Genomic DNA, 14,046 nt, shown 5'->3' with positions numbered 1-14,046 from the left:
ACCGATGTCGTCGGTTATTGCTTAAATAATTTTGTGTAATAACAGAGTATTTCCATCTGTCATACACTGTGATACAATGTAAGTTAAAGAGCAACTATAAGAAGAAACTGAAAACAAAAATGTTTTGATCTTATGTTGATTTTCTCTGAAGCACCAATGTTCTGCATCGTGTTTTATAATGTGCTTTAACTCCCCCCACCCCACCCCGCAAAAAAAATCAGAGTGGTGAAATCAGCCAGTGGGATTTGGATCAACCTGATGGGATTTTGAGTGTCAGAATTTCATGTCCCAACAGTATGGCGTGGTATTTTCTCTTTTATTTCAGCGTTCTTTTATCGTTCAGTTATAACTGCAGTGCTTCCTTCAGTCCATTTGTTTTCTGATTAGCTCTTGAGACAGCTGCAGCTAGTGTTCTCTCAAATAATATTTTGTTTTCTTAAGTTACAAGTTTCCTGACAAGACTCTATGATCTTATTTTTTGCTTTTGTAAGGGAAGGAAAAATTCATTCCCACAACTGAAGATAGAGTGGGGGAAGGGATACTACTACCTAAACAAAAGAAAGGACGTTTGCCATATTTAATTGCAGTTACAAAATTCTGTTTGGCAGCTTCCAGCTAATAAAATCCAAGAAGTTTCCCTTAAAAATATCTACTGGTAATTATCCCTAGATATAATTTTTCAAAGCTTTACAGTTAATGTCAGTAGAGTGAAGACACTAAAAAAAAAGGAAAATTCGAAGCGCTGCTGCAGTGCATTCGTTATGTGGCAAAAGTGGCTCAGAAACAAAATCACTGCAGAATAGGTGCCCTCCTCATGGCATTTTAAGGTACAGCAAATATACTTGCCTTTTACATTGATGTTAGAAGACACTACACTACAAAGAATGGAGAGATTTGATCACAGTCTGTTTTTTTTTTTTTTTTCAAATTTTAATTGCTTGTAATTAGGGTTCTGCAACTATCCAGGTTCCGCCTGGTGTCCTGTGAACGGTTCCCTCTCATGCCCTCAAACATCAGTCATTAAAGACAACATCAGTCAACACAAGTGCTGAAAAATGTTAAATTTAATCCTGGAAAAAGAAACCTGAATAAAAATACACAAAAATGTTACAAATATCCATATTTATAAACATAATTTCTGCTGGGACATAATACCATCCAAATCCCCCACAAAGAGCACAACAGCCCTTACATGCCATAAGCTTAAATCTAACTGTAATCCTAGCTTTGTCCCAAATTTAATTCTAACTCCAACCACAGCCTTAAATTTATTTCCAATCCTAACCTCAGCTCTTAAAGTCAATGACCTGTGCAAATGTAACTAATTAATTTGACCATGTGATTTTCCATTCAAAGTGAGAGCCAAAACAACTGAAATTTGACTAAGTGGGCTCAGTGATACAGCTGCCAATTACAATGATGTGCAGATCCCTATGTTCACTTATTTTCAGGCTTTAATTCTATCTGTATTGTAATGGAGCATGTCTCCCTAAGTGTCTAGTGAACAGCTGGATCCATCTGATTAATATGATGTAATAAATAAATACATTAAATGTCTTCATTGATTCTTTGACTGTATTTCACGTTTACATACACCTAATTGTTTCACTGCAGCTCACAGTGTTCAGTGACAAAATGCAGTTGTTTAGGAGCTTCACATCAGAGACATAAGAATGAACAGTACAGCTGTTTTACATTTATACACCTATCTTCACCTAGCTAACCTCAGAAGTTTACGTGCCAAGTTCTGCAACATCTGATGCCTACTTTCTAACAGTCTACATGCAGTTCATCAGTAAGGCATTTCACAATGTCTGTGAGTCTACTATCATATTTAAAATATATAAGCTAACAAAGTGCTTATTATGAGATAAAATGAGACAAGGGACTAAAATGTGGCAGCTTAAAGTGATTTTCCTCCTTTACCAAGACTTTCATAAAGCAGATACAATTTTTTTTATTTGCTTATTTATATTTTAAAATAAACTTTGGTGCCTAGGGTTCTCCCCCACTTAACTGCCAACTTCCCTAGCTGAGTCCAGTGGTTGTTAGGTTCATAAGCCTGAAATGCCAGAACAAAGCGTATGTAAGTAGTTCCACCCATCCTCCACCTTTGTTACAGAGCTATGTACTCCTTGCCTAAGCCTACCATGTCCAAACCTGTTACCTGTCTGCTATCCAAGCTGAACAAGCCATGAACTTCATCTCTACTCAGGGACATGAATGCTGACACTGGCCACTTATTACTACCTCACTCAATGCCAGGACCCAGAAGTCAAACCCAGGCAGCCTGGCTCACAATCACAGTACTACCCCTCTGTGTCACAAAGCTGGCTTTGTCTGTTGCTTGTGGATCAGCCATGTTAGGTTAGTAAAAGACAATTCCATCAACTCACAATGCCTTTATCCCATTTTTTTACATGGGGTTGGGGTATCACTTCAACAGTCACAATCATCTACAGCCAAGGTTTACATGGCCAAGTGGCTATCCCTCCCATGGTAGTTCTTCCACACCACACATTCACATGCACACTCACACCTATAGAAAATTTAGAGTGTCCAGTCCACCTACTGCATGTCTTTGTAACGTGGGAGGAAAACAGAGCACCTGGAGGAAACCCATGTGAACAGAGAGAGGACATGCAGACTCTGCACAGAAGGCATCCTAGCTGAGAATAGAACTGGGGAACCTCTTGCTGTGAGGCAATAACGCAATCCACTGCACTACTGTGCCACCCTATTAAAAGATAATTATATGGTATAAAATAGGCAAAAGGAAGTTACAAAACACACAGACAGAAAGACAGACAGGACAGTGGAGGACTAATGTACTTACACTGTCTCTTACAGAAATATGCAAGAGCCTAAGAAATGCCTCTACTTCGAAGAGGTCTGTTGTTACAAGAATTTACTGCACATGCAAGCCATTTCTTTCTTCTCACAGAAGACAAATCTTCAGGCAGCTGAACCTCAAGGATCATCACCATCACTTCCCTCCAAGGATGGACAAGTCCTTGTACAGCAAGGGACTAAAGGGACTAAAATCCCTTTGGGCCCATGAATCTATCTAGCATGTTGTGGGACCTGAAAACATCAACCAGCATCCTCCATTAACATTTTTGTGTTCTAATTCCCTGAGAAGTGTATCACAAGAAGGACACTAAGCTACATGCCATGCACTTCTGTATAATGTATGCCAGTGGCTATCTTACTCACTAACTTGACTCATGTTGACTTCCTTTGGTTTCTGTTTCTGATTGGTAAGCATCCTACTTTGCCCTGTCCTCCACAGATGTGACTGCTAACATGGTTCCTGGCTGTCTGTGTAAGATGCATTTACATCTGATATCCTGCTGTCAGTGTCAGAGTGAGTTTGCTGCTGCTGTACTAATGGATAGGCTAAGATTATGTACTTCCAGAACCTGTTATTTATGGCTCTTCTTAAAACAAGAAAAGGATAAAAACACATGGATAAGTATGTTATTGTTATTCTAATCTCCCTTATTTCGATAATAATTTAACTCTCCAGCATCAGTTTGAACAGACACAGTTTAACTTTCTGCTCTTTATCCACATTCATAATTTCTGCAAGTTATCTGTGGGTTAACAGCCTTCTAGAAAGAAGAAGGTCTTGTCTTTCAGCTTTTCCCAGTTAGGGGTCACCAGAGCACGTCAGCAGTCCACAGACTGATTGGCAGTGGCGTTTTTACGATGTCAAGGTGCCAGCCCAGCACCCAGCCTTCACAGAAGGCATACACATATACACGTACCTACCTGCATGTCTTTAAAACTCATTTGACCACAGGGAGGGCATGCAGACTCTGCACAGAAGGAGCTCCAGCTGAGAATTGAACCAGAGAACCTCTTGCTGTGAGGCAACAATGCTCACCACTGCACCACTGCAGCCGCTACTCCCCCAAATATAAAACTCTCTGGATTTACTACCCAGAGCTCCATGGTATATACTACTATCACATTTTGCAAGACAGCACTCAAAATAAACCACTCATATCAATATCTGTCACCATGTGGTAAACTGAGACAGCGTTCGCCTAAGATCTTTAGTGGACTGGAGAATGGTGAAGGTACCTTAGATTACTTTCATTGCTTCTTGCCCCATGATACTAAATATTACAATGACCTTCTCAGTTGCCTAAACCTCTTTTCATTTATAGAAATGAAAAACTGACTGTAGTTTAGTAGACAGTTCCTTTTATAATAATCAGAAGTATTTGTGCAGTAACTGACAACCTAGACACAGATGATCCCCCAACACATCAACTATTTTTCTAACTTTCTCTTATTTTGTTGTTGTTCCCTATCTGAAGTTATTCTTACCACTACCATCATTTGTACCATAAACCAAAAAACAGGTCATATTAACCAGACTGAGACAAAAATGAATTCTTCTGTAGAAAACGTACAAAGAATTAAACTTATTTGCAGAAAGTGATGATGTTTTAAAATACATTTTTGACATTCTGCAATGTGTACTGTATTTGCAAGCCCTTCCCTCTACTGATTATATATATTAATCCACCACCCCAACATACAAATGTGCAGTACTGTGGACTGTAATGATGTTAAATCTTGTACACTGTCTTCTCAGCAGTAGAAAAACAAGACTGAGAAAGACGTTTACCCAAATGTGAGTTTGGCTTTATGTAATTTAACGACCCAAACCACCAGAAAAGACAACAATCTTCCAGGTTTTTTAATCATTACAATGTAAATGTTTAAGAAGAATATTTAGGCAAATAAGAAAAATAACTATACAACATAAATTCAAACTAGTTCCAGGGTGTACAGTTCAAAGAAAAAACTCGCAAGTAATCAAAAAGGAAATCTAAAACAGAAATAAATGCAGAAACTGCAGATTAGGTAATCATAATACCCAGGAAAGGAAAGCGGATGTCTCTGATGAATTACTGGAAAGCTAAATCATAAGTACTCATTGCTTAAAATAATATGTTGTGGCAACTTGCATACAGATAAAGCAGAGCCTAATCTGTCAAGTTTAATTGGAGGAGACATATCTAATTTGCTTTGTGATTTAACAGAACCAGAAAAACAGCAATTATGTCATCTGTGGAGACAGTAGAGATTTTAAAGCTCTGTTTATCACCCAGTTCTTCAGTGATAGCTGAAACATTCAGATTCCATAAATGGAAGTTTTTTCAGGTAAAGCCATCTAGTACTTAGAAATGTTTCAAGACCAGTTAGCCGGCAACAACAACTTGACAACCCAGCAGAAGTCCTTTCATTCTCAGAGTGCATTAAAGACAGAGGGACAGCATTTTAAAATCATGGATAACGTACTGAAAAAGTGACATAATGAGCTTTTTCTTATGAGTAGACATGGAAAGAGCCCCTGTTAAGCTGCTCTGCACAGTGAAAGGGCTGACCTCTTCAGTACGGACTCACCCTTACTATAGCTTTCACTGAAGTGAGTACATATAGCTTCACCAGTGGTCTAAAAGCAGCATTTTCTCACATCATGTAAAATGGTGTAAAGAGTTTTGCAGCTTTTGTGTCATGGCCCCTGAATCCAGCAGATTGCAGCTATTCAGATATAAATAAGGAATCAGCTTTCCTCCAATCAGGAATGGAAGACTTCACATACATATCAAAGTGGTCATTAATTTACACTTAGTAATGGGTTGTGAGTCTTTATTCTTCATTTTTCACTTGCACAAAGGACTCTGGATGTAACTTCAGCACAGCAGCAGTGTTGCCCTCTTCCTGGCAGGGCAAGAATGTGATATACAATTCAGGCAGTTTGTTCTGGGTTAGTGAAAACACTTCTAATGAGCTTTGTATGTTTTAGTCTAAAGCAGTTGCAAGTGACTTGTACTGTAACAAAATATCCCTGTGGTGAGAGATAATCTGGAAGGTAATCATTAAATAAAGGGTAGTTCACATTCTGTTCTTAGGCCCTACCCATGCACCCACTCACCAACAGCCTGCAAATGGGACACGCTATGGGTATCAGCGCTGTACCACCCTGCACTTCTGTATTGGGCTCAATGTCAACAAAATGCCCTGTCTACCCATTGCAGGCATCATCACATGATGGAATCCCTAATCTCCACCAGCAGTGAAATCTTGTTATATGTGCATTTGCACCTGGACACATGCATGCCCTCATCCCCCAGGGATGGGCAGAGCCATTCTCCCCTGCCTGCACCATCAACTGCCTGAGACAACAATCAAACACCTGGGCCATACTTGGGCCTCCATCCATCTGTGCCAGTGGTTTATGGTGTCACCAAAAGTGCATACTCAAACCATGCCAGTTTGAACTTAACCAGGTTACAATGAACCTAATCCACAGTGCTGGCTTACAAATGAAATGAACATCCATCTGGGAGTTAGACGTTGGGGTATGAAACTGACTGCACCTCCCAAACTACTGCCAAAATGTTCAACTACATTTGGTGATCATGGGAAAACAAACAAATTAAGGAAATCATTGGTACTGCCTGTGATGACCCACCACTGGACCAATAATCAAGGAGCCTCAAGCCTCATCACTGGCACCATTGGGGAATGTACGCTGACAGCATGACAAGGTACACACACAGTATTATCAGATGCAGCTCTCTGCACCAAGTGCAATTTCCCTTAAGAGCACATAGAGACCAGAGTCAGTCCAGAGCTTGTTTCTCCTTCTTTCTCCAGATCCCCAGTAAGACTCCCCACTGGTACAACTATATAATTGAGATCTCAGCTGGGTGGCCAAACCAAGACCTCCAGCCCCCTCTCTGTCCAACCTGTGCTTCGTGTCTCTGCCCGAGTAGCTGACACACACACTATTTGAGGTTTGATTTACACACACACACACCTGGGAAAGGCTGGCATGGGTTTACTAGCTATGCCCCCTTTTGTCCAGACTATAAGGTAGTTATCACTGCCACCAGCCAACTATTATTAGCTACTTTAACGCCTTTAACAAACGGTGTCCAATCTTACTGTGTAATGTTACTATTAATACAAATGATGGTTTGACCAAGAGCCAGGCTATTAGGAATGACCTGCAAAGTTTTACCAAATAAATATGCAAGTACTGTCAGAACTTATACCTCTAGACAGATCAGTCACAATGAAAGGTTTAAATATATAAATAATAAAAGAATAATTCACAGTGACAACAGAGTTCAAAATCACAGGAAATATTTAAAACAACATTGCAGGACAGTCTCAAATAAAGACAAATATCTAAACTAAGCTTCACTATATTACTGAGCATATCCAAGAGAATTATACTGTTCCCTAGAACCTTACTTCATCAGAGCATGGCAGATGTGGTGAATGGATCTTCTAGTTGTTGTCAGGTTAAAGACAGAATACAGAATACTGTGTCTCACTAAGAGACTTCTCAAATTAATAAATTTAATATCTCAAATAGTACTGCTGGGACAGCTTGCAGAAGGACATCATTTCTTGTCATCACAATCTATCCCTGGTGAAACCCCCACTGCTGGAAGGTAGCAGTATTTAGTATCTACCTGTGAAAATAAATTGACCTCAGATTTTTGGCAGATGCTGGAAGTCATAAAGCAATTGCATTTCTTCACATTTAAAACTAGCAATTATTTCACATTAAAGACAATACATAGAACTCCCTAGTAGAGACATTCTGTCTCTAGCTGCCATAAAGTAATTTATTTTCAGCTATTTTTATGAAGTTAACCTCCTGTATTTCAGTTTCCACTGCTAAAATATATACATTTAAACAGTTACAATAGTGCATATATATTTTTGTTCTATTCCAGCAGAGCACACTGTGGTTACATCTCAAACAGCACTCTGCAAAAACATTTTCAACACACACTTCTGTACCAGTTTGATATACACCTGACATACAGTTTTAACACAGTTGTAACACAAGCATCGTATATAAATCATGTTGATATTCATTAATGACATATAATTATTTACAAAATTCCAGCTAGCTGGGCTGGCAGTATCTCCTTCCATCACACTGCCCCAGAAGTTAACACATTCAGAATTTATCTCCTTCCATCACACTACCCCCAGAAGTTAACACATTCAGAATTTACTGACATCTCCTAATTTACCTTTAGGAATAAGCCACAGCTTAAAGGACTGGCTTGTCATGTTGTTTAGAAGTGACAATGAACTTTAATTTTTGTGAAGAATTTCAGCATTTTCTAAAATAATGCTCCAACATCACATCACTGTGCTGCATATTTGGTGGAAGCAAAATTTGTGCATAAGCTCTGACAGAATACAATTGCAATAAGAAAGGTGAATAGGGTTATACAAAAATACTTCAGAAACTGTGTTGCTAACATATAAAAATATTTGACATGCTTTCAGTATAGAAATGCAAGCTAAATTCAAAATGAATCACCGATCTGAAAAACTGACATAGCTATATTAAAGCCAGCACCCAGAATGATGCAGTGAAGAAACAGCTGCCAGAGAAATTTCATGCAGCACATGTCATGTTATCTTTGTTTTATCAACGATATTTGTATTGTATGGAAAGGTGACACTTTACAGCTAGAAGAGTTTATCAGATACCTCAATCTAACTATGTACTACCTTCCTATGTTTCACCTCTTTCCGCAGCTCCAGCTCAACCACATTCTTAGACATGCTGATTTCCAAGGACATTAACAACAGCAGAATTTACACTGATCTTTACCAAAAACCGACAAGAGTAACCCTCTTACTCCACAGTAAACGCCTGCATCCCACCGAGACAAAATATAACATGGTTAAGTCCCAGGGTTATAGGTTAGCTAGAATAACCACAAAGATGTAACCTTTTCTGAGAAACCTTAATGATTTGGAAAATTATTTCTTAGCAAGGGGATATGAGAACCAAATGTTAACAAAAAATATATCTATGGATTTTCATTGTATCAACAATATTATCAAGGAGAATTGGTCCATAACAGCAGAAACCCCTTATCTTGCAGACAATTTTGGGTGAAGCCCTGACTTTTGTATATAGGAAGGCTAGAAATATTAGGAACTTTGTAGAAGGGAAACCTAAACCACAGGAAAGGACATGAAAAATTGTGAAACAAACTGTTCATTTTGCTCCTTCATTGAAGAAGGAGACTCTTTTTACTGCCCATATTTAAAACAACTTATTAAGACTAATGCAGGTGGAGACTGCAGTACTACACAAGTTGTTTACAGGGCTAGTTGCAATGGATGCAATGCATTTGTATGTGGGAAAGACTATTAATAAACTGAAACAAAAGATTTTGGGTCCTCTATCCGAGATCCAGTCTAAATGTACAAACAATGCCCTGGCCAGACAACTATAACTCCACAGAAGACACTCTGGGTTTAAATTTCAAATACTTGATCATACAGACCTCATTGAACTTGAAGGAGACATCCCAAATACTTTAGAAAAACAAGAACTTATGTGACAACTAAGGCTGAACTCTTTTAGAAAGCCTGGACTAAACTGTTATTGCTCACTGAAAAGTGTACTAGAGCTTTGAAAGTTTCCGCATTGTTTAGAAGACTGAAGGTGTGAACTTCATTTATTTATTTATTTCCAATTATTCAACAATTTTATTAACTATTAACTTTGTAAAATATAATTATAAAATGTAATATTATGGTAGTGTTCTATTAATTATTAATTTCGTTTTAGCAGATATATTTGTATACAAATATTCATCTGTTTATAATCATTTTTTTAAACATTTAAATGTTTATTCTAATTATATCTTCATTTTGTACTGTTATTAGAATCAGGGCACATTCATATGACACTTTCTCACATTTTTTTATAACTAGGAATTTTGATTACTGTAGAATCGCACTAGATCAGTATGTGCATATTCCACAGATGTCATGACATTTTTTTTTAATTCTTGTTTATAACTTTTTAGTGCAAGCACAGACAACTTTAATAACTACACTCATATTAGTAAGGGGTTGAATGCTACTTATTTTAGCTGGCTCAGACAGATTAACTTCTGAATATTTTAAATGGTAGACTAATGTTATTTTTTTTAACAAACAGCAGAACTAGATTCTGTATAGCACATGCATGATTTTCACACCAGTTTAGCCTTTTTAGGTTGTAACCTTTTAATGCACAGTATTTGAGCTTAACTAGACACATACAGAGTATTAGAGGCAGATATACCACATGCTTATATTGGCTCCAATATTATAACATTCATAAATTTTACACAGGGTCCTGTTTACATATTTTCTAGGGTTTGCAGACCTGAGTGAATATCACTGCTGTGAGCATAAGCGACTGTTTTTCCACTAGAGTTTTCATACATATTTTTATATATAGATTTCTGAGTGTATTTTACTTTACAATTCTTTTAATAGATTTATCATTTGAGATGAATAACTTATGTACACATATATATTCTCAATTGTTTGGTAGTTATTTATTTAGGATTTGTTTTTTTTCTATATTTCCTTAAATAATATGTATTGTTTTTAGCCCAATAAAATGTAGTGTTATATATTGTTATGCAACTTTTAAATTTTAGTATCACACTGTATTGTTCCTCCGTGTTCTTCCTTGATTACTGATGCACTGCACATCCGCATGGGACTTACGTTTCCACACTTGCACAGTACATCCGTACAATGCAAGAGAAGTAATGGAGAAGAAAGAATCTCCATTGCTGTTTTTTTCTTTCTTTTTTTTTTAAAGAAGAAATTTTGAGAGGGACAGTGAAGAAATACAATGAAAATCAGGTGCATTTCTAATTCTTTAGTTTAATCGAACATACCTGATTTTTCTTGCATTTTGCTCTGTCCCTCAGCATATACCAATAGAAAGTCTGGCCGCTCAATGGTACTTCAGAGACCAGACTTTTTTCTATTTGTATATGATCAATTTACAGCAGCACACTGGTTGGGCTGTCCAATCAGCATGCTTATTTTTGAATAGTAGTTAGCAGTCATTGTACAGTATTTATCTCCCTTTTATTATATTGCTCTTAAAATGTCCACTGATAAAGTGCTGCGCATTTCTATTAGCTTACATTTTATAGAGTTAGATTTTTGTATGCTTTAAATGAAATTTCAAAAAGTTCATCTTTCCTGTATAAATTCTTATGTTTTAATAGATTTGTTAAGTAATGTATTTGAAATATACAGTTTAAAACATCCGATTTTGGTACATATATATCTGAACATGTTTACGTGTGTATTTGCTTTGTTATGATATACTTTTTCATACAGTTTTTATATTCAAAGAAAAATAGACGTCCTGAGATTATATAGTTAGCTCTTATAAACCCATGGAATTAAAATGACTGAGTTTTCATTCTTTATATGTCTGGGAGTGCCAAATTATTTGCTACAACTAGTCACTGTTTTTCTTTACATCTAGACTAAGAAATCATTTTCAATGTGAAGTCTATTCCACTGTTGTTGAAATTCTTATGGTTTTGCTTTGAGAAAGTACACCACTGGGTAACACTATCACAGTTTGTTGTGTTATGCACTGCATGTGTCACTGACTTTTTATGTTGTTGCTGTCTCAGTACATCAGAAGGTGTTTTGTCACAGGTGCTTTATAAAAGTATCTCTAAGATCATATGATTCAGAGAAATTTTTCATTTTTTTCCAAGTAAAAGCAGTATTAAATCATTGATTTTACAACTGTTTTGTGCTGTGTCCCCTTACACTCCCTGATGTTGGGGTTCTGTCACCAGAACCACTAATGGTGAATGTGCTCTGTTATTATCTTCCATTTTTAAGAAATTAAATTTACAACTTTCAGTCCAATTGCTTGACTGTTTAGTTAGAAATATTATACTAACATTTTCATATACCATTGTTTCTTACAAAAACAATTGTCCATTGCTGTTGGTTATCTGAACTTAGTATAAAACGCAAACAAAATGCCTAAGTTGTTTTTCTTGACCTGTTACTAATATATTACATCATTATTGCTCTTCAGTCTACCATAATCTGCCATTAGCTGACCTGAAAACTAGTAAATAAAACTGAGAAATCCTGCTACAATACACTGGTTACATAAGGCATGGATCACTTAAACATACTGGTTAGTCAATAGTCACAATTGTTACGTGATCCCACTTTGCGGAAAAATGACTTGGGTTGGAGTTCCGCTACTTATTTTTATTTAAAAAAATCACTGTTTCACTGTCTAAACATGTACATGGAAAAGACAGACTGAACTAAAGTACTACAGAGAAACAACTACTATTTAATTGCATTTGCGACATTGGTGGCTCCAGCTGCTAGTCTGCTCCTCCACCCTCTAATACAGGTGACATAAGACAGCACTTAATAACATTAAGCCTGTTAAGCTGATCAGGATGCACCATTGATCTCGATCACTGTTGACATATTTTTGGAAAAGATGACAATTTATATGAACAGAACTACACAGCTATACTATAGCAGTGATAGTGAGGATAGTCTGAGTTTCAGATTTAATGCTTCAATAATATCAAAGGGTGTCTTTTGATGCAATCAGTAAGGATGCTGTTACATAAAGAGATCCTTTGGCATACCGTAAACTTGCTTAAAACTAAAAAAAAAAAAAAAAAAAACATGCTTAAAACTGAAACAAACTGCATAACTTCACAGGAACTTTAATAGCCATTTTGTTTTTCTGTATGTTTAGTGCCCTTTACAGTATCCAGTCCATAAAACCAATTGCTTTAGTGCTTAAGAATTATTTATTTATTCTTTCTGTTGTTGGTTCCTACCTCAACTGTCTAATTTCAGCTGTATCCCACAGCCCCCACTGAAGCATCTGCACTACCTTATAAATAATCAAAATGCACCAAAGAATGTCAAGTCACGAAACTGAGCATTTTCGTCTTTCTTTAATACCAAGACTTCTTCAGAAATGGGAATCTACATTCATACAACTCTTTAAATACACACCTGTAAAAACATAATATGAGAGCAACCAATTCAGATAATTACAATCATAAAATAAATTTGCCGCGATGGTACAGTGGTAGCTTGTTACCTCACAGCAAGAGGTTCTCTCGTTCGATTCTTGGCTTGGGAGTGCCTTCTGTGTGGAGTCTGCATGTCCTCCCTGCGGATGGGTAGTGTTCGAAAGACATGCGTGCGTAAATGGGCGTGCCTTCGTTGAAGGTTGTGCATCGAGCTGGCACCTCGGCGTTTCGTAAAAATCTACTGCCAATCATTAGCGGACCGGAGTTCTGCTGTGGCAACCCCTTACCGGGAAAAAGCCGAAAGACAAACAACAACAACAATCATAAAATACATTAAGTAAAATAAATTCAGTAAAATGTACTTTCATGAACCAACTCAAACTGAAACAAAATTTAATGCATATCAGTCAATAACTATTGTATTGAAATGCAACTAAGTCTTACTTTTAAGTTCACGTTTAATATTGACCTGTTCATTAAGGACTGGATGACAACTTGCATTTAACTTTATTTTCCTTCTATACTCCTTAAATTAAATAATGTTATTTAAATCATCACCCTTAAAATCTTTACCTATTTGTTCAGTTACTAGAAATTCAATCTTTTTAAATTAATGCATTTAAAATCGTGTTTATCCAATGCATTTTAAACTATTTCTATTGTGAATGGCTAAATTATGTTTGCAAATTCTTCAGACAGCATCCTCATAGTTTTACCTATATAGAATGCTTTGCAAACCAAGTATTTCACTAGGTAAACAACACAGTCAAATTTACAGGTGTGTGTACTTTGCTATCTTGTATACATCTGAAGAATTCACCACTTCAAAATATGGTGTGAAAATAAAAAAAAAAAATCTACATTGTTTACAGTTGTGACATGACAAACTACCATTTTGGTTAAAAATACTTCAAGATGCGACCCTTTGGGGCATCTCCAACCAGTTTTCTGAGTTCCAGATTTCCCCATAAAATCTTACAGTTGTCATGAACAATGGACATAATACCTTTGAAAACCACTGTAGAAGTTAATAAAAACTCTTTGTCAAAATTCTCTTTGTGCAACCTATCTTTAAACCAACTTCCATTTTTTAGGATAGATGCACATTCTCCTCCCCTTTTACTTGTAACTT

The 14,046-nt window shown here is 36.7% G+C and overlaps 1 protein-coding gene across 1 annotated transcript in view; it reads right to left on the bottom strand.

The window, feature by feature from the left end:
- Nucleotides 1-14,046, bottom strand: part of HUNK (hormonally up-regulated Neu-associated kinase) — a 671,891-nt gene that overhangs the window by 423,722 nt on the left and 234,123 nt on the right. The window lies entirely within an intron of this gene.

The sequence above is a fragment of the Protopterus annectens genome, chromosome 5.part0, assembly GCF_019279795.1.
Source record: "Protopterus annectens isolate FY-2018-M chromosome 5.part0, PAN1.0, whole genome shotgun sequence".
Taxonomy (NCBI): domain Eukaryota; kingdom Metazoa; phylum Chordata; order Ceratodontiformes; family Protopteridae; genus Protopterus; species Protopterus annectens.
The sequence above is the reverse complement of the archived record's forward strand: the minus strand, read 5'-3'. Positions and strand labels throughout refer to the sequence as shown.